Below are 18349 nucleotides of genomic sequence, written 5' to 3' on the forward strand. Positions count from 1 at the left end.
GCCTGCCTCCGAAGCCTTTCTTATTCCCTATCAGCTTGTTAGACGCTACACTATTAGGAAAAGAAACACCAATACAGAAAAATGTAGCAGAAGTTGATATTGCTTTTTAAACTTTACTTTATATAGGTGTGGCCTCTAGCACTGCAGTCATTACTTCTCCTGTGTTCTCCCTGTTTTTTTTTTCTTTTTGTGTGGTATAGAAACTGAACCGATTCGAAAAGACTTATTTTTTATATATATATAGTTTAGCAGCATGTCAACCTTCCTTTTTTAGAAGAAACAGTGATACTATTTCAACTATTTCTGAATAAATTTCAGTTTAATAACCAATTTTTTACAGTGATTGTGTGCAGACAAATTTGTGTACGAGCATCCTAAAACCAAGTGAGTGTGGTACGGGACTCTAGTTTTAAGAAACAATGCTTAAGACATGAATTATTGCAGCCAGAATATAAAAGATGCCCCAGATATCTTTAGCCAGAGTCAAAAAATATGCAGACACGCGCAATTACAGCGTGACCAAATGCATGTTGCTGACCGTTGCCTGAGGTTAGTCAGACAATTTTTTGTTCCAAAATATAGTTTACTAGATCTGTTTAAATTATTAACTTTTGAAGGAACAAAGATGGGTAAAAAACTTCAATGAGAAAGTTGTAGATCAGTTTACAAACCGTCCCATTAGACAGTTTCTAACGTTATAATTGTAATAAATTAGTGTTCTTCTGCTAACTACAAATGCCCACGAAATACAAAAAAATACCTCGTGACAAATCCACTGGCGTGCCCACGCGCGCCGTGATTCTGGTGCTCTTTAACGTTCTGCCTACGAATGATATGCTTCCCTCGCAACAGTTCATTGCAGCGATAAGCAGTCACAGTGGTTATTGCTTTTCTGGCCGATAAAAAAAACGTGTTCATTGCAAAGTCACCACCATCATTGCAGCCCAGTCGAGACATCACATCTGGGCAAATGCTATCGTTGGTATGCGGAACGTTAGGGAGCACTTGAATTATTGTGCGCACTGGCACGTGAGCGGATTTGTCACGTGGTATTTTTGTTATTTCACGGGCATTTGTAGTTAGCAGATTGATTGATTGATTTGTGAGGTTTAACGCCCTAAACCACCATATGATTATGAGAGACGCCATAGTGGAGGACTTCGGAAATTTCGACCACCTGGGGTTCTTTAACGTGCACCCAAATCTGAGTAAACGGGCCTACAACATTTCAGCCTCCACCAGAAATGCAGCCGCCACAGCCGAGATTTGATCCCGCGGCCTGTGGGTCAGCTGCCGAGTACCTTAGCCACTTGACCAATGTTGCGGGGCGTAGTTAGCAGAAAACGGTAACATATAACAGATGTAAAGTTCGAAACTGTCTAATTAGACGTTTTGCAAACCAATCTACAACTTTCTCATTGAAATTTTCTAGCCATCTTTGTTCCTTCAAAAGCGAGTTAATTAAAGATATCCGAGTAAACAGTATTTTACAGCACACAATAAAAGCTCTGACTAACCCCAGGCAACGGTCAGCAACATGCATTTGGTCGCGTTCTAATTGCGTGTGTCAGCATATTTTTAAACTCTGGCTAAAGATAGCTTGGACACCCTGTAAAGAATATATGAAACAATACGATGTACTGGCAAAAGGTAATACAAGGGCGAGTGAAAAAAAAGAATGAAATGCATACCAGAAAAACACTGTAAATATACATCAGAACAAAAATTATCGCCAAGGAAACATTTCGCACAACAATATACTTTGTCACCAGAAAGTGTGGGGAATATCACAAGAAGTCTTTGTTATGTAAGCGTGAATAAAGAAATGTGGACGAAGAGAAAACTGGCCGCCGCAGAGACTGCGACCAGCAGAGACAAACATGTGATCTTAAAAAATCGCAGGTCCAGGCCCTGCTGGCGCTAAGGTATATCTTTTCGTCCCTTTCTCTTTATTTATATTTACATTACAATTACTTCTAATAATATAACCCACACTTTTCTTGACATCATTCTCTGTGAGTGTTCATTAATATTGTGACTAACAAAGAAAAACTAGCCCTCAAATTCACACTTTTCTCTTTTGCCACAAGAACACATTTACAGAGAATAACACACTTCAGCTCTTGTGTGGATACAATAACAATCGTAATCGTTCAAATGACAGTAAAAGGCAACACTAAAATTTCAAATCTGATAACGTTGATGTCATTTTCCGTAGTTTGTGTTAAATGTACCAGACGAATGAAATTATGCGCAAACCTATATGGTGCAGTGCAGTTAATATTAGTTAGTAATCGGCATATAAAATTTCGTGAGGAACACGTGACTTGAAAGAAGAGAACACTTGAATTATTTTTAAACTAGACACAGATAAAATATAGTCGGCCCACAGTAGTGTGCAGGCATTTGAGGGGAAGGAACTATTGGTGATAACAGAAATAGTATGGTCATGTATACTTATTTTAAATGAAAGGTCAACGTCATATGTGCTTCCCATGTAACAAGGCAGGTACATTGTGCAACATGCTTGACAAGGAAAACATTTTACAATTCTTATAGTGCTCTAAGAACAGAAGGACAGAGTTCATACCTTTAGAAACGGGCTTCTTTCGAAGAGCCTCTCACCTATCGCTACCAGCAATTTCTTGACAACGTCGGCTAGATTCACATACAGAGGTTTCATTTGCTTATGGTCAATATGAAGAAGGCAGGGTGTGTCCAGCAATGCGATCCTTCACAAATATCGTACATTAAATGATACAGCTAACTAAACAACATGCAGATCGACTCACAAAGGCTCAGAGATTGCTACCAAGCTCGTGGCCAGTCATTTAGTACGCTCAAGTTACAAGGTGACTGATCGCAAACAGCCCCTTTTGACCGAAAAAAGGCTGTTTTGTCGTGGCAAAGCTCGGAGCGTAGCGGCAACAAAAAGAAGTAGTGAGCGATCGATTCGTAGTTGCCGCTTTTCATATGATTTCCGCCAGTCTGCCCGCTTTGCCACTTAGGTGCGTTTAGACACAAGAGACTAACTTCGTTGCGCTGCATCTGATAAATGTCTGTACTAAAAGTCTAGAGTCTGCGTGTCTAATTTCGACAACAGGTATGTACGTTTGAGACAGATCGAGTGTCCTGTGCTCAGTTCCGGCAGCAGGTGCCCAGTAAAGCAACGAAACCTAGCAAGGCAGCGGAAGACTGCCTCAGCAACATTTCATTTCCTCATTTCCTTTTCCTCAAAACCGATGACGTTGAAGGGCGATCGGAGAGGAAAACACTGCGCTCGTAACATATACGCATGTGCTAGACCTCTTTCAAAACGTTGTTTCTGTTACGTATTTTTCTAAACACTGTTCTTTAGACGGTGGTATTCAAGCCCTTCGTAACGACGTTGACATCAACCTCAGTGTTCTATAGGCTTTGGAAAACGTTGAGCGTACTAGCTTTGTCGAGCAGCTCTTCCCTATGTACTTTACGTATAACCGCGCCTTAGATTATGGCTGAAGTTCAATAGACACCCGACTAATAAAGGGTGGCATCGGAAATATAGCCCTCTGCAAACGGCACTCGTAAAAAGTGAAACACGTGGTGGCTTGTTTCTCGATTGAAACACAATATACCGTGCAGTCGTTGAGAAAACAGGGAAACTTGAGCATGATTTGTACAAAGGTCCAGTAATAAAAAACACACTATAGACATCTTTCAAAATTTTCAGCTAATGATACCTGATGGCTACGCATCGGGTGCAGAGGAAAAGACATCGGGTGCAGCTGTTGCACTAATGAATTGCGGAGCTTCGGGAGAGGGACTTGAAGCAATCGTCTTCAAGGGCGTAACCTGCAGGCTCATGTCGGGGATGCTCCTTACCCTTAATGGTGATCAAATTTTTTCTGCAAAAAAAAAAAACAGTCGAAAAAAAAAGCATCAGGAATATGTCTTGTCTCGTTAGTCAACGTGATTCTCACTTATCGCAAGTTTCTGTAGTAGACACATCCTTGCATATTTATTTAACCGCATTTTATTAAAAGCATAGTTTTCAGTATTTGGTGATAGACAGACATCGGCGTGAGGCAACATTGTATACATGCCCTTTTTCTTTTGGCTGGGACACGCTAACGAGCTATTGTGAACATTTGTTGTAGCAATTTTACCTGAAGAACTGCTTAGGTTCACTAAACTTTGCGTAACTCGAAGACTTGCGTAACATGCGTAACTCGAAGACTTGCATTATATTCTGTCATAAAGTGGGTTGCTCATTTCTGTTAAATACAGTAGCAAATTAACGGTTCAGCAATCACATTTTTACGAAAAAATGACGTGCTTCAACAGGAGCTTTTTTTTTGGGGGGGGGGGGTGGGGGGATCCTGTTCGTGTAATAATGTTAACGCTGATCAGATGGAAAGAAGGTGTGTTTGTACAGAAAGTTGGAGAAGAGTGGATATTTTCCAAGTGTTTCAGGCGTACCTAAGCAAGGTTGATAAAAGCTTGTACCGAGCCTTTGGTGAATGTAGCATTACCTGAGGTTATTGAGTCGTAGTAACGATGTACTTGTAAATTTTTCATTGTTTCGATGGGTCGTATGATGTCTAGGTATGTTAGAAGCACTGAACTATTCCCTCAAATCTGTTGCTACATTTTTAACTCAAACAACCCAAAGCTATGAAAACTGAAAAGCCTTGTTGTGTCTTAAGCCCCGTCTAACAAATTGTGTGTGCACAAAGTGAGCGCCATTTAAACACTCAGCTAGGTGTTCATTAGAAGCAACCCATTATTGCGCTGCAGCATACATTGTATCAGAACAGATTAAGGAATCCAACAGTTCTGAAACCCAAATATGGTTGCCGAAGGCAATAGGAACAAAAAAAGAGAGCCGTGGTTATTAACTGCCTGACCTGCTTTTGGATATTCTCGGCGTATACTGCAGGCAGGTCATTGTATTATTCAGACAATAATTGAGCGCAAAACATTATCACCACCCAACAGTTTGCTGCATACACGCAATAGTTCATGCGCGCCCAACTTTGATGAATGCTGCACCAGTTGATAGAAGAACGAAAAGCGCGTCTAGTAGTTCAAGCTCGGTCCACCAGTGCTAGCCGTCTAATACCTTGGAAAAAGGGAAAATGTCGTGCTCAAACTTTTATCTCCCCCGCATAATCTCACGTATGGTGAAATAGTGGATAGGGCTACTATTCTTGGTAATGCGCAATTAATTTTTATCTACCGTTCTTTCCACCACAATGCGAACTTTAAATGAATAGTCAATGTTCGATTTCTGTCATTGACTTCTCTTTGTCTGCACCAGCAAGTCATAGTTTCTTCTCCAATGAACTCCTACCAACTAGCTAAGCCTTTTGCAGTCTCTTCATAAGGTTCACCTGTGTTCAGTGAAGGAAGTAGTCCGAAGACAGGCGTTTTCTTTCTTTGTATCGTATGCATCAAGATATTGTCGCAATAGTAGGCTATACTCTTTCATATGAGCCAGCACAATGGCAGTAATCGTATGCGTTGGAAGGAAACGAGTAGAAAGAGACGTAAAAGAAAAATAGAACACAGGCAATGAGGCGTAAGCAATACAAACAAACATAAGTATCAAAACCTCAGGAAAATTTATCAACGTAAAAAAAGGAATCCTACAACATAACAAGGGATCCACATGCTTGTGTTGCTCTTCGATGATGTGGCTGTCTGATGGTAGATCAGTGGTGTGGGCTGTCAGCAGGTAACATATTATATCTGCTTGCGTCTTTTTCGCAAAGGGCTAACCTATTTTATTTCTTTTTTTCTGCACTAAGCGGCCAACCGTCTCGGGCGACCGCGTAGCGCGCGTGCTCCAGAGCATGCTCTAATCTGACGCCGTGCAGTGGGGCCAAGTGGTTGCCCACCACCGTGCTGCGCAGGCAGATAGTTTACGCCACCGCGGACCGTTATCTTGCGACCACTGTAGCGTTGATCGACTTCCCACGCCACCACTTACCACTGCGGCGCTGCGAATCTTCTCACCGCTCCCCGAGGCTTATCTGGCGTGTGAGACTCTGGCAGTGCCAGCCGTCTGTCGTGTTAGACTCTCTCTAGTCCCTTCGCTTTCCGTTCTTTTGTTTGTCTTCACTGCTTTACCCAAGCCAGCGCTACCTCAGCGGTTGATCTTCACTGATCCCTTCTCGCGCTCTGGGGAGTTGGCAGTGTTGAGCTGGCCGCAAGTTTTGTAACCGTCTTCTTGATCAATTTCGTCCACGCGGAGAGAGGAGAGCCTTCGTTGTCGGGGCCGTGATAGTAAGCAGGCTCAAGGTGGTGACCATCTGTCGCTGGTGATCAAATCCCCTTCAGAAAGCGAAGTGGCAGCCTCTCTATGGGATCGGGCACTTCTTCCCTGGCCCAGGGCTCTCCTTTGCCTGGACTTTATTTGTGCCTTTGGTCACATGTCTGGCCTATCTTGAACCAATTTTCTGCGGTAAGCGAGTAGGGTGGATCTTCCGAAAGAAAAATACCAAATCAAACTGGGTGTGCAGCAAATACATTGCTACCCGTGTCGATGAGTGTGTCTTGTTAATCAAATCACGCCACTTCAATTTTGGTAGTCAAGAGCCTGATGCATTCGTAAAGCTTCTTGCTTACGCGAAGAGTTCTTGATAATCTGGTGGTATCAAGAACAATGTGAGGCACGGGCAAGTAGGGAGGAAGTGCAAAGAAGATACCACCTTATTCGAGAGAGTTACTCCCCACTTTAATTGTGATAGGAATTATATGGACACTTTCGGATAGATGTTGCCGCCGGGGTAATTCATCATATATGGATACATATCTGTATATATAGAAACGCAAGAAAATAATCCAGAAAGAGACTCCGGCACGCAAAATTGAATGTCCGACCTTTTATTCATGAGCGCGCGGTGTTAGCCATTGAGCCATCAAGGAGGATCTCGTTCAACGTTTAAATGCCAAGCTATTTATATCTACCACGCAGGAAATAGCTAATTTGCAGCATTAGAAGCGGTATGGCGCTATGAGCACGCTTGGCGTAAAGGTCGGCGCCCAGCTCACCGCGATGCGCCGATGCGCGCACATCTCCCGCGCGTGCTTTGCTCCGTGGAGGGAAGGGGCCTCATTCGCGCCCTTATCCTATGGGGGGGGGGGGGGGGGGAATCGTGCGCCTTCGGCTTTCACCGAAACGATTTTGTTAGTTGCCGGGCCCACAAAGGTTTCTTCGGTCGCTGCACTGGTGCCGTTTGCAAAAAGAGTGCGCTTTTCATACACAACGAGGTATAACAACTGAAACACTTCTTAGTTGGCACTCACCTGTATCTGTGATTGGTTTTCGTGCGTTGTTTTATTGCGATAGCAAATATATGGACACTCTTGGCTGGTTTTCGCCACCCGCGTTAGCGTCGACGTCGGCGTCACCCCCCATATATGTATACGTATCTATACATATATTAAAATGCAAGGAAGAAAAAAACCCAGAAAAAAGTCTTTGGCACGCGGACTCAAACTTGGGTCCTCTCAATCGAGACTGCGAGACTTTAATCCCTGAGCCCCCAAGGAGCACGTCCTTCACCGTTCAAACAGCAAGCCATTTATATCTACCATTTACCGCTGCTCACGGGCATATCGGGGTAAACTATCATGTTTCAGCATTACCAGCAAGATGGCGCAATGAGCGCGCGTGGCCACATCCCGCGGCGGCGCGCGCTCTAATCAGCGACACGTACTTTGCCCCGCTTAGAGGAGGGGAGCGACGCTCTTTCGCGCGCCCTTATCTCGTGGTGGCAAAAAGAGGAAGATTGTACTTTTTGGCTGGCCTAGGGTTTTACCTGAAACAATTCGGTTGTACTTGCTGGGCATACGAACATCACTGCAATCATTGCAGTCCCCGTTTTCAATAAGTGCACGCTTTTCAGACACAGTGAAGTACCAACTAAAAAGCTTATTCGCGTGAATCTTACCTGTCTGTGTGTTTCGTGTGTTTCGTGTGTCCCTTGTGCGTGAGAAACGCGGTGCACGTTTTGATTTTCTACTCTGCATGTGACCTTCCAATTTGTTCAATCATAATTTGTTGCTATCGCGTTCCTTGCTTCGCCATTGTGGCAAAGCTGTGACTTTTTTGTTTGAACAGCACGTTAATTGTCAAGCTGTAAACGTTGTTAGATGACTCTCGTCCTGTGTGTGTTGTTTTAGTGCGTCATTTGTGCGTGAGTAGTGCACTGCACGCGTTGATCTGCTTGTCATTCTCAGCATCACATTCAAAGTTGTTGCTACCGTATTCATTGTTTTGCCCTTGCGGCGAAAATGGGACTTTTTCATGCGTGATAATCGTGTCCTTGAGTGGCAAACTGCACATGCAAATCAACTTAAATTGTCTGGTTTATTGTCAAGACTCTATTGAACAAGTTACGGGGAAACTGTGAAGGAAGGCCTCGTATTAATTTCGGTTAGCTTAGGTTTCCTAACTTGCTTCCACAGAACCCTCTGATGCCGGTTTCTTAGAATTGCCACACCTCACTGAATCGAGGGGCTTCGCCCACGCATTCTGACCTAGCACTGAGTGCTGTGTTCTGAAATAAAAATTAAAAGCAACACTGAGCCCAATACGCACCATTGCTGCTTCAAGGACTACTCATGGCGTACTAGATGTGAGCAGCAATGATGACCCGAAGACCAATTAGTTTGACAGGTAAACATCATGCCAGTCAGTACTACAAGAAATACACAAGACATTACGCTGACGTGCTTGGAGCAAGGCTGGTGATGTGAGCTGCATCTCGAATTGCTGTGGCTTAGCGCTATGTCGAAGACAAAAGAAATGTACAGTGGACACAAACGAATGCTCTACTGTTACTTTGTGATGTATATATATATATATATATATATATATATATATATATATATATATATATATATATATATAGAGGGAGAAAGAGAGAGAGAGGGAGAAAGAGAGAGAGTGTGTGGGTGTTCTAACACTGCAAACAAAGGTTTTCAGACCAACGCGAGCACGCACGTGGCAACGTTAGGAAAAACTATGATTACGCACTTTTTAAGAATTTGTTTCAGCGTTTCAAACGGCTGCGCCTCATAGTTGAAATTGCTTGGCGTACGCTGCATCATGATATCTGTTGAAAGGAGGACTACCACTTACTTTCATTATAGAGACTGAAAACTGGCCAGATTGTGAGATTAGATTGTGGTGGAAATGAAAAGACACTATAATCCCCTTCAAGTGTTAATTACGAGTCACTGCATTCTATTGACATAATCAAGCATTCTTTTCGCGAGGTAAAAAGGATTTCTATTTTTAAACATTGTCCAAAAGGGACGTAAAAAAATGGCCCCGTATCTGCATGTAATCTGCAAATGTCGTCGAAAGACAAAAGTCTTGCGTGTAGAGAGAGTGAGCAAAACATTTATTTGATGTTCTGTGCAAGAAAATGTGTGGATGGTATTCCGGAGGCGCTGCGTTAGAGTGCCTCGAGTGTGCAGCGGAGGCAAACGAGCGCATCAAGGCACGTCCTACGTGAGTCATGTGCGCCATCTGGCAGTCTTTTTTAAAAAAACAAAGCACGTGGCCCTGAGACGGGTGTGCGCACCTGTCTCAGAGGTGATAAGGTGTGAACGCAAGGTGACGGGTAGGTGCCACCACCGTGTCGTTGGAAACACTCGCTTCTTCGTGCAAGCGTTGCATGGTCAGTGCAACGTGATAAGCGCTGCGGTCCTTGGAATTACTTATGTATGCCTTTTCTAGTAAAAGACGAACATGCAGAATACGTGCGTGTTGTTATGGTGCCTCATATATGTGCAATAACTGCTTTTTAATTGAAAATTACATGCGTATGAACGCTGATCTTTGAGTAAAATAGGTGGGCGCTGTGGATGGGGTCGGCCGTTCGGGGTGTCGGCTGGTGCTGTTTCGAGTACCCGAATCATGGTAACGGTGGACAAACAGAGAAATGTACAGACAGACAGACAGACAGACAGACGGGCAGACAGACGGGCAGACAGACAGACAGACAGACAGACAGACATACAGACCAAAGTTTTTGCGTCGAAGGTCCCCAAGAAAGACTATCATCTTTAAAAAGCCCCTAATTCTTAGCAAACTAGCGACGTATGTGGTTATTCACGTGCCGCCTCTTTTTTTCTTTCCTCCGACCTCTCCGAGGCCGGTGCCGCGTCGGTATTGGCCAGATGCCGTCACGTAGGTCCACTCGCAGTGTTCGTTTGCTCACAATCACTCACGACAACCATTTTTGTTCATGAAGCGCGGACTCCTTGGTGCGCAGGGCTTCTGTTTTGGTGGATAGGAACTTCTCCTTGCATGCGTGCTGGGCTGTGAAACACTTTTCATCCAAACATGACGAACCTGTTCACTTCCGTGAGTTTTTTTGCGCCTTCTTATGCGAGAGCAACTTTAGTGACGGCCGAAATGTCTTTATGATACCGCCGGTTAAGCGCAACGAGTTGCAACGAAATACATGGCCGACATTTTCTAATCCACTTGGCGAAGTAAGCCGCGTTTCTATCACTATGAGTATAATCCGATGTTTGCTCAATGCAATGCCTGATCAAACGCCGTAGACAAGTCACAGTTAATTGTGCAGGACGTTATCATCTCTCATTCAAGTTTCATTAACGCTTTTGCGCAGATTGTTTTTTTGTCAACAATACATGGTGACATGTTCTGCTTGTCGTTATGCGCCGACTGGCTTAAGTTCGTGTTGCTGGTTTGTGCACTTAGCATGTGCGTGGAAAGACGCTGAAAATTGTGATCGTGAACCTTTCGAGGTTTCGCACTGCTGTTTTGAATAAACAAAACTAGAGTGCAGCAACTCACATTAAGACTGGTACTCACCGTTGGTTTTTGTTGCGTGCTCGTATATTTCAGAGCAAATTGGTCTCTGTGGCTTTTTTACATTGACTGATCAGCCGGAAGACTCGCGATGCGATGGTAGCTATGCAAAGCGTGCATACCTTTGAGTCCTTGGGTACGTGCATTGTTTAGGAAGCTCACATATACGTGTCATTCCACGTGATAGTTGATTTTGTATTTCGTGTGAATGTTTATATTCGCCACTAGAACTCTCACAAAGTAATTGCGTAAGATGCCCCACTATTTCATTCATACGCTTGTTCATTCTTTCAACGATATAGTTAATATGTGAGATACGTCCGCAAGGATCACTTCCGAAATATTATTGGTGCACCTAACCACTTCACGAAACAACCACAGCTGTTCGAATGTATAAGCTATAAATGATGTACGCCTTCTGACACATTATTAAGGTCTTAGATGCCTTACAAAACAATAAAATTGGCCGTCGGTGACATCGCCGTCTCGAGTCAACAGCATCATCGCAAGCTATTGCTTCCCCTGCATGAGTCACTGCAAATGCTCTCTTCTCATATTTTATACCCTATATACGTCAATGCTTGCACCACCCGTGTGCTTTGTAAGGAAATGCAATCGCACTGCCTCTTCGGGCGCTATCGCGCCAACTAATAGAAAGGTAAGCCGTAGCAACCACACATGAACGTTCGAGCGTTAATACTTACACTATAAAACTTATTCGGAGACAGGCTAAACAATGAGCAAAAAAATGGGGGTTCTCACTAGCAATCACATTTTTTCGTTTAAGAACATGCATACTAAGGGGTGATGCGCACGAACATCTGGTCACGGCGATGCCGAGTGACCAGATCAAGAAGTGATAACACGTACGCGTAGCGCGTGGTTCTAAACAGAGCTGTCGTTGGCCAACGTTACACTCGTTAACATAGATGTAGGGTGAGTTAGTCGACTTGCGCGAATCCTCTCAGTGCGCTGCCTGCCGAGCAAGCTCTCTCATCGTGAAAGGGCGTCTGCTACGCAAGAGCAATGCAGGTAGCGCCACGTTCGAAACGAGAGTGCGAAGGAGAGAAGACAAGAGAAACGACAGCGAAGGAAGAAAGTGCCGCTACTTTGCGAAATTTTAGGGGTTTTTACGTAAAGTGGTATTTCGCCCCACCTAGCAGAAGATCTCTGAAGCCTTTTTATAGGGTCGATTACTTTGCTGCATAGGCAGTCACGTGGTCTGATGCTGTCATGTGCGTCATGATTAGTCTTCAAAATTAAATGTATGTATACAATTTTCCATCCTTACTCATTTATGTCCTGTTTACGAGGTAAAAAGAGTTGCACGGGAACAAGCGGCGCTGTCCTCGCGGCCGTTAGTAGACCACGTGGAGCCATGTTGCATGCGCGCGAGTGCTTGCATGCACGGTAAACCACCATGCTTGAACACACATCGATAGAAGATTTCAATGGGAAAGTTGTAGATTGGTTTGCAAAACGTCGGATTAGACAGTTTCAAACTTTATATCTGTTATAGATTAGGGTTTTCCACTAATTCCAAATGCCCGCGAAATACAAAAAAATACCACGTGACAAACCCACTCGCGCGCGAGTGCGCACAATCATTCTAGTGCTCTCTAACGTTCCGCGTACGAACGACCATAGGATTTTCCCGATTGTACTGTCTCGACAGGACCGCGGCGATAGTGGTAGATTTGCGATGAACACGTTTTGCTGTCGACCACAAAAACAATAACCGCTGTTACTGCTTATCGCTGTCATTAACCGGTGCGAGGGAAGCGGATCGTTCGTAGGCGAAACTTTAGAGGGCACCAGAATGTGCGAGCGGGTTTTTTCACGTGGTATTTTTTTGTATTTTGCTGGCATTTGACACTAATAATTAACACATATAAAGATCCAAACTGTCTATCCGGACGTTTTGCGAACTAGTCAATACTTTTCTCATTGAAAATTTTTATCGATCTTCGTGCCTTCAAAAGTTAGTTAATTTAACAGGCCTAAATAAACAACATTTTAGAAGACAAATGTAGTCTGACTCCAGGACACGGTCAGCAACATGCATTTGGTTGCGTCGTAACTGCGTGTATCGGCATATTTTTAAACTCCGGCTAAAGATGACTGGGGCACCCTGTATATTCGGGCACGTTTCTAAGTGAACTTGTTTTGAAGTTACTGATTGCGTCTCGCCTACTTTTTCGCTAGTCTCAGTACACTGCACGTTTCTTGTTTTATGCATGCATTACATGCGATCGTAGTTTATTTAAATTCAGTGTTTTGTAATTATATATTCTGTAGTCTTGTCATGAAATGTCGACACACACGTGCGGTTAGTGAAAGGTCTCGGTAGTTAGCCTATCGAAAACTGCAATGATGTTGCCGGTTATTCTTCATGCCTGCATTTACCGACTTGTATTGACTATTTAAGCCTGATAATTTACGATTGCCAAATATTTGGTGTAGTGCATATTATTTGTACGATTAGTGTAGCAGGTAATTACGTCAATGCTAATCCGATGTGTGCCACTGGTTTAAAGGCAGTATCTCAATCTTCCTATTCAGTGTTAGTTAAAAGGCAATGTATGTTTGCTCAGCCTTCAATATTTGTTATCCTACAACGTTTAGCCACTGCCATTGTTTGTGGAGCACGTTGAATGCTGAGTACTCAGTGCTGATTAGGTTACGATTAGTTCATCTCTTTACATAGTGCGAAAGCATGTCATTCTAGCTTCCAGAGAGTGCGCTCGTCATTCACGTTGAATGCCATACTTTTAGCGTATTTATAAGTTACACAACGTAGTCGACGTCATGAGATAGAACAAGGACTTTATCGGCACATCAATTTAGTTGCACGACCTTCAGCGCAACAAAAAAACAATAAATCATATCAGCTACTCTACCATCCAACAGGCACCCATCAGGCTGAAATACCACTTGCCTATAACCACCGTTGCCTTTATGGGTTTACTCACCTGTAGTTCAATGCCTGCGTCTACCTCGCTGTATTTACATGGCTGACACTTCAGAAACAATGAAAGGACTCCTAGCTACATTTTCATTGTGTGGTTGTGCAAAACGGCACTGCAACAGTAATCTCGATTTTTTCCAGTGCTTCTGAGACGATATCATTTAAAGAGGAAAGCAGAACAATTAGACCATTTCCCGCTAAAAGAAACCATGTGTAGATGTGAAGTGATGGGAGCTAAAGCTTGCACTTGTGGTGGCGTTGACGCTGGCGCTCATCGCGGCGTTGCGCAGAAGAGAAACCCTGGGAGCCGTAATGCACGCACTGATGGACCGGCGTTTCCTACTGAAACATGCCAATAGCTGCTGATGGACAATGAGAGACGGAAGAATCTGATTGGATACAGAAGCCCACAGTCTGTTTTAGCTAACGTGCACGCTGCGAATTTTATTGCTCAACGACACACAGGAAAGGTCACCCACCGGACTACTTTGGAGTGACGTCAAGATCATGTGCCATTATACGGGGTGGCCAGTAAAAGGTTGTGTAGTGCGCGCCTTTGTTTTTTTTTTCAATCTAGAAATTCACTAGCAGAGGCTTCCTTCGTCGGTGTTGCGACGTGAGAGAGAGCTTAGGAGAGGAGTCAGATGGAAAGGGTATGTTCTTGCGCAATGGGTGTGTAAACGTCGCGGCAGGGATGTCTAAAAGAGAGAGAGGAGAGAACGAGCAGACACTGCCTGCGCCGGCGCTGCGAGGCGAGAATCGTAGGAGCGTAGGAGAAGAGAGAGGGGGAAGGTACGCGCATGCGCAATAGGGTGTAGACGCTGCTGTAAGGGAAGCCTAGAGAAAAGAGAGGGGAGAGTGAGCAGACGCAGCCTGCGGTCGGCGTTGTGAGGCCAGAGAGGGGTAACCTGAGAGAGAAGAGAGAGAGGAGCGCGCATGCGCTTTAAGAGTGGTCACGCCGCACACCGGATTTAGATCGACGATAAGACTCTTCGCATTCAAAAAAAGAGCTTTTTCAGCAAAAAAAAAATCTAAGCAGTAATGGTGAGTAGTTTCATAATTCGCTTTAGTAGATTCCAGAGAGAGTGAGTGGTTCACGGCACAGTGACTACGTGGTTGCTCGTTTCTGAATAAAACGAATAGAAAATATCCATACGCATTCTTCTTTTTGGCGTCCCTATGCTGCGGTCACTACACCTAGTATTGTTCAGCTGTCGGGCTAGTCTGATCACGCTGACTGCTGTTCATCAGCAGTTCCGTTGACGGGGAAATGGCAATTTTATCAGTTTTGTGGGGTTTCCCGGGATGCTGTTATTGACTATGAAAGTTCTCTTCATGCTGAGATAAAATTATTAGTGTCAATATTGCCACGATATCGAACGTTGACGGATATAAGTGTGTTGCAGCATACAGTGCACGTGTTATGTGCTTTATTTCATTGCATCACATTTTCACTTGATGAAAATATGCCACAACGGCGACGCTTCAGGCGAGAACAATTTTGACATAGAGCAAACGCTCTAAACCCTGTTCTCTTTGGTTGTAATACACTGGAAAACGGTACGAGTACTTATAGGCATGCACAAGATCCTTCATTGGCGAGGAGTGAAAATTCATTGCAGCCCCCCCCCCTCCCTCCACCTCCGCGGTTGTGTCTACTGATAACAAAGGTGAGACTCAGCAAAAGCTGCGGGGCTTACTTGGCACCCCATTTGATAGTTAAGTTGGCGTGCAACCCCAACCCCACCTCCCATATTGCCTTCGTTATTCGCACGCCTTTTCGAGTACTACAGAAGTGATGCAAACGTGTTGCTTATATTTAGTAGCAATGCTAGCATACAGTGAGCACCCATTGAATACTCTGCATGAGTGGTTATTCTGTATACTCTTTCAGATTCGGTGAAAGGTAGGATCATTTCGCAAGTGATTTAGTTTATGCGCAATACTGCGTCCAAGTCGTTTTATTTCGTGTGTTCTTCTCCTTATTGCTGATATGTCTGCAGTGAAGTACCCTTTTCGGAAGACGCTGGATACTGCTTATTTGCGCTACCCTGCGTTCTACCTGCAGTACGACTAATTGGCTCTCTCCTCATTACTGAACGAAGACGTAGTCGATAAGGTCATCAAAAAGAATTCCAATAAGGAACTTATTCCAGGTTGTGACCTTATTCTGCAGTGGTTCACATGTGATTTGGATTTATTTATCGGGAAGTAAAATATTTGTGGTATCTTCAATGGCAGTGAATATATTTATTGCATATGTCCCACTCAGCAGTTCTACAAGTGTATTGGTCTCCCATTATAAGAATAATCTGTATAAAGCTCATGTTTGATTTTCGGCAAATTTATAGATACTACTTTGCCCTATAACTATTCTAAACATGTAATAAATATTTATCTAACAAAAGCATACCTTGCACTAATTCACGATACTGAAGCGCCGACAGGTGGCTTGTTCCTCGTTCGCGCATGACCTAATTATTACAGTCTCTTAGATTCACACTGCCGTCTTTACTTATAAATATGTGCCCCGCCGTGGTGGTCTAGTGGCTAAGGTACTCGGCTGCGGACCCGCAGGGCGCGGGTTCGAATCCCGGCTGCGGCGGCTGCATTTCCGATGGAGGCGGAAATGTTGTAGGCCCGTGTGCTCAGATTTGGGTGCACGTTAAAGAACCCCAGGTGGTCTAAATTTCCGGAGCCCTCCACTACGGCGTCTCTTATAACAATATGGTGGTTTTGAGACGTTAAACCCCACATATCAATCAAGAGTGTCTACCACCAACATTCCTTTATGTCTTCCATTTTGCTGCTGAAAGCCACGTATACGTTACGAACTCTACCGTCTCTCTCTCTCTTCACCGTTTAGTGCTGTTCTCAAGCGTTCTCTCCATTGATGCTATGCTATGCTGTTCTCGAGCGTTCTCTCCATTGATGCTATGCTATTTTGCTATGATTGATTGATTTACAATTCATTTTTCGCATATGTATGGGCACAAAAGGTCCTCTGCTTCCATTTTTTGCCAAAATCTTCCAGTTGATGGGTGGCTGCATAGTGGCTCTTTTGAAGTTGACATCGAAACAGACCCTTCATGGCACGCATGAAAGGTCTCCACTCTGTCACGTCAGACAGGAACGTAATGTGACAGTCATTGATAGTTATGACAAGGCTGACGCTTTAGAATAGATTAATCACATTGAAATCTGGTTTGTGAATGATCACTGAGAATTTTCACGCCACGTAGGTCTATAGCTACATCGTCTTATTCCATCCTATTCTTCTCAATAGAGAGCTTCCATGAGAAAACACACGTTTAGGGTTATTCTTACCCGAAATGTTTTTACTAAGACGGCGTAATATCTCGTTCAGTTTGGGGGAGAAATTAACTGCACAAGTGAAGGAGCACAGAAAATCGGCTAAACGTCAGCGCAATAGCTTTCGCGAGTGCTCCGACTAAGCACCATCGTACTTTCTTTTGGCTCATTGCAGTTAGCTCAGAGATCCCGGCAAGGCTGTCGTCGGTAATCGAAAACACCACTGCGGCGACGTGTTCTATAACTGAAAGCAGCAGCGCTAATCTTTGCGGAGTAAATCTTTGTGAGAGACTATACCAACAATTAGGCTTCGGTTATTGCCTTCTATTAAGAATCATTACCTTTCTCATTTGAAAGAGATAGAGATAGAGAGAGAGAGTTCTTTATTGAAAGGCAGAGAAGTTAGCCGGCGTCTGTATATCGCTGACTTGCCATCTCTGCGTTGAGAAGGGGATTGGGGACTGAAAGACAGGAACGGAGCTAAAGTAAAAGTATCAAAAGTTAAAACGGAAAGAGAAAAAGTAATTATACAGACATTTCTTTGTCTCTTTGGCGGGGACGTGTGCTAAAAGAGTGACCTATTACGAGTTTTCAAGAAGCCACTACAGTTTGTTTATCTGAACGATATTGTCTAAATACGTGAATAACAGTTTCATCGCATGCCTCTCTTGCCTTAAGATGGTTAAAGTGCCCGAGACACAGTCAGCTGATAAAGTTGTTTGTGTTAACAGATGCATGCAGTGTTCATTGAGCGCACACTCATCGGCATGCGCTTGGAACTCAAACAGAATATGTTGTACAGTTTTTAAGTAGCCACAGGTATTGCAGTATCATTTTTATTTTAATAAAATTTAGGGCCCATTGAACTCACAATTGTGGTGAAAGCGCCTATTCTTGACGAGACTTGCTGTCGCATTAGGAGGGAAGCTTCTCTTAATTAGAAGCGTAGCGAAAGCCCATCCGGTCTCGTGCGCGACTTCGTCAGAAAAAAAAATGCTCGCGATTAAAATTGTGGCTTGTGTGTTGCGAAAAGTTCCTTCGCTCCAAATCGCTCAGTCAAATTTTGCATGCTTCTAGAAAGCGCGAACGTCGCTTAAATGCTGTAAGCGTATATGAACATCGCAGCGTCAAACGTTTTTTTTCTCTGGTGCTACTTACTTCAAGGGTTCAGAGTGAGCAGAATTGCTTTAGGTTCAGCCGCACGCTGTGTTGTTTTCTATGTTCACACT

The 18349-nt window shown here is 43.8% G+C and overlaps 1 long non-coding RNA gene across 1 annotated transcript in view; it reads right to left on the reverse strand.

Moving 5' to 3' along the window:
- Positions 1-291: 291 nt before the first annotated feature.
- The window catches only part of LOC142776037 (uncharacterized), a 44126-nt gene continuing 26068 nt past the window's right edge, over positions 292-18349 (reverse strand). The window contains exon 2 of the long non-coding RNA XR_012887250.1: positions 292-3887. This is a non-coding gene — a long non-coding RNA (uncharacterized LOC142776037). The remainder of the gene's footprint in view (positions 3888-18349) is intronic.

This window comes from Rhipicephalus microplus, chromosome X, assembly GCF_043290135.1.
Source record: "Rhipicephalus microplus isolate Deutch F79 chromosome X, USDA_Rmic, whole genome shotgun sequence".
Taxonomy (NCBI): Eukaryota; Metazoa; Arthropoda; class Arachnida; order Ixodida; family Ixodidae; genus Rhipicephalus; species Rhipicephalus microplus.